Source organism: Crocuta crocuta, unplaced genomic scaffold, assembly GCF_008692635.1.
Source record: "Crocuta crocuta isolate KB4526 unplaced genomic scaffold, BGI_CrCroc_1.0 scaffold830, whole genome shotgun sequence".
NCBI classification, from domain to species: domain Eukaryota; kingdom Metazoa; phylum Chordata; class Mammalia; order Carnivora; family Hyaenidae; genus Crocuta; species Crocuta crocuta.
In genome coordinates, this window is record NW_027531513.1 from 2,015,198 (window position 1) to 2,019,055 (window position 3,858).

The following is a 3,858-nucleotide window of genomic DNA, read 5'->3' on the forward strand; positions in this document are numbered from 1 at the left end:
AAAAAAAAAAAAAAAAAAAGAAACACATGATCCGCTCGATAGACTCAGAGAAAGCATTTGACAAAAGATAGCATCCTTTCTTGATGAAAACCCTCAAGAAAGTAGAGATAGAAGGAACATACCTCAACATCATAAAGGCCATATATGAAAGACCCACAACCAATATCATCCTCAATGGGGGAAAACCAAGAGCTTTCACCCTAAGGTCAGGAACATGACAGGGATGTCTGTCCACTTTCATCACTGTTGTTCAACATAGTACTCGAAGTCCTAGCCTCAGCAGTCACACAACACACAGAAATAAAAGGCATACAGGTTTGCAAGGAAGTATTCAAACTTTCACTCTTCACAGATGACACGATAGTCTATGTGGAAAACCCAAAAGACCCCACCAAAAAACTGCTAGAACTAATACATGAACTCAGAAAAGTTGCAGGATATAATATCAATATACCGAAGTCGGTTGCATTTCTATATACAAATAATGAAACAGTGCAAAGAGAAATCGAGGAATCCATCCCATTTACAACTGCACCAAAAACAGTAAAAAAAAAACTTTGGAATAAACCTAACCAAAGAGGTAAAAGATCTGCATACTGAAAACTATAAAAAGCATATGAAAGAAATTGAAGAAGACACAAAGAAATGGAAAAATATTCCATGCTCATGGATTGGAAGAACAAATGTTGTTAAAATGTCTGTACTACCCAAAGTAATCTACACATTCAATGTAATCCCTATCAAAACAATACCAGCATTCTTCACAGAGCTAGAACAATTTATTATTATTACTGTTACTATTTTCTTTTTTTTAAGAGTGAGAGAGAGCAGGGAAGAGGGGCAGAGGGAGAGAGACTATTAAGCAGGCCCCATGCTCATTGCAGAGCCCAATGTGGGGCTCAACCCCATGACCCTGGGATCATGACCTGAGCTGAAATCAAGAGTCAAACACTCAACCAACTGAGGCACCCATGCGCCCCTGGGATACTCTATTCTTAAAATAAATTTCCTTTTTGTTTATACTGGTTTGAAATAAATTTCTATTACTTGCAACCAAAAGAGGCTTGGCTAATGAAGCTACAGATATTATTATATTACCTGTAGTATTAAAATCTTTTTGTCGATGGTTAGCTATAAAAGGCAGAAGGAAGTGAGGCCTCCCTAGTTAACATTTTATGTAGTTTTGACCTTGAGATTATGTGGCTGTATTACCTATTCAAAAAATATTTAATTTAAAAATTATTGTTGAAATAAGTTCTGCACATAGTGATTTGTGTTGTTCACATCAAAGCTGAAGACACCTCATATTTAATGCAGAGTAAAACAACAGTTCAGGAGCATCTGGGTGGCTCAGTCGGTTAAGCATCCGGCTTCAGCTCAGGTCATGATCTCACGGTTCATGAGTTCAAGCCCCACGTCGAGCTCTGTGCTGACAGCTAGCTCAGAGCCTGGAGCTTACTTCAGATTCTGTATCTCCCTCTCTCTCTGACCCTCTCCTGCTCATGCTGCCTCTCTCTCTCTCTCTCTTTCTCTCTCAGAAATAAATAAAAACATTAAAAGAAAACAACAGTTCAAAATTTTAACACTCAGTCCCATGCCCCTTAGAATTTTGATAATAGAGAATCAGAGGATATGCAATAAGACATATATTTCCTATGTTTACTTAAGAGGTTTGAACTAAAAGTCTGACTTGGTATCCAGAGAGTAACTCAACCTTTTCTGTGGGCCTCTCCACAATGCCATAAAAACTACTGACCTAGAAAAAATGCCCAATTGTAAAGCATGCAGTTTATGTATGCTTTGAGGCCCGTCTATGGATACCAACACATGACAACTTAATGAGTGGTGAATTTACATACCTGAGAGGACTAAACAATCATACAGTGGTGCTAAACATCATAGTGTGTGACATAGAAAAAACAGTGTTAAAAATTTAGATATTGGGGCACCTTGGTGACTCAGTTAAGCATCCAACTTCAGCTCAGGTATGGTCTCATGGTTTGGGAGTTCGAGCCCCCCTGTTGGGTTTTGTGCTGATAGCTCAGAGCCTGGAGCCTGCTTCAGATTCTGTGTGTGTGTGTGTGTGTGTGTGTGTGTGTGTGTGTGTGTGTCTTCCCCTCCTCAACTTGCACTGTCTCTCTCAAAAATAAAAAAAACATGGGAAAAGATATTTGCAAATGACATATCAGATAAAGGGCTAGTATCCAAAATCTATAAGGAACTCACCAAACTCCACACCTGAAAAACAAATAGTCCAGTGAAGAAATGGGCAGAAGACATGAATAGACACTTTCCAAAGAGGACATCCAGATGGCCAACAGACACACGAAATGACGCTCAGCATCAGTCATCATCAAGGAAAAACAAGTCAAAACCACACTGAGATGCCACCTCACACCAGTCAGAGTGGCTAAAAAAATCAGGAAACTACAGATGCTGGAGAGGATGTGGAGAAATGGAACCCTCTTGCACAGGTGGTGGGAATGCAAACTGGTGCAGCCCTTCTGGAAAACAGCGTAGAGATTCCTCAAAAAATTAAAAATAAAACTCCCCTATGACCCAGAAGTAGCACTGCTAGGAATTTACCCAGGGGATACAGGAGTACTGATACATATGGGCACATGTACCCCAATATTCATAGCAGCACTTTCAACAATAGCCAAATCATGGAAAGTGCCTAAATGTCCATCAACTGACGAATGGATAAAGATGTGGTTTATATACACAATGGAATACTACTTGGCAATGAGAAAGAATGAAATCTGGCCATTTGCAGCAACATGGATGGAACTGGAGGGTATTACGCTAAGTGAAATAAGTCAGTCAGAGAAAGATAGATACCATATGTTTTCACTCATAAGTGGATCTAGAGAAACTTAACAGAGGCCATGGGGGAGGGGAAGGGGAAAAAAAGTTACAGAGAGGTGGGGAGGCAAACCATAAGAGACTCTTAAGTACTGAGAACAAACTGAGGGTTGATGGGGGTAGGGGAGAGGGGAAGTGGGTGATGAGCATTGAGGAGGGCACTTCTTGGGATGAGCCCTGGGTGTTGTACGGAAACCAATTTGACAATAAATTATATTTTTTAAAAATGAAAAAATAAACACACATTTAAAAAATCAGATATAGAAGAGATCAGTGGGTCTGAACAATTTGAGGAGATTTTTGGAGGAGCTGAGAAATTAGTTCACTCTCAGAAAATTAGTAGAATTTGGGGACAAAAGAGACCTAAAAAATAGAGTGTGAACATAGTGTTGAAAAGAGCAAAGTATGGGGCACCTGGGTGGCTCAGTCAGTTGAGCGTCCAACTTCGGCTCAGGTCATGATCTCACAGTTATGAGTCTGAGCCCCATGTCGGGCTCTGTGCTGACCGCTCAGAGCCTGGAGCCTGCTTCAGATTCTGTGTCTCCCTCTCTATGTTAATCCCCCATTCGCACTCTGTCTCTCTCTCAAAAATAAAGATTTTTTTTAAAAATTTTAAAAAAGAAAAGAAAAGAGCGAAGCACATATGGGGATCCAGGTCTTGCTGTGGCAGGACTTTGTGCTGGATGTGGATGGCACCTCGCACAGAGTTTGTGACTTGGGTACTCAATTAGTAATAATAAGTATTGTTGTTATAACCATTAGAAGAGCAAGATAAGGTCATATAGGTAAGTGAAGCCCATATTCTTTTTTTTTTCCTCAAGATTTAAATTCAAGATAATTAACATATAGTGTAGCATTGCTTTCTGGAGTAGAATGTAGGAATTCATCACTTACATATAACACCTGGTACTCAGCACAAGTGCCCTCCTTAATACCCATCATGCATTTAGCCCATCCCCCCAGCCAACACCCCTCTGGCTACCCTTAGTTTGT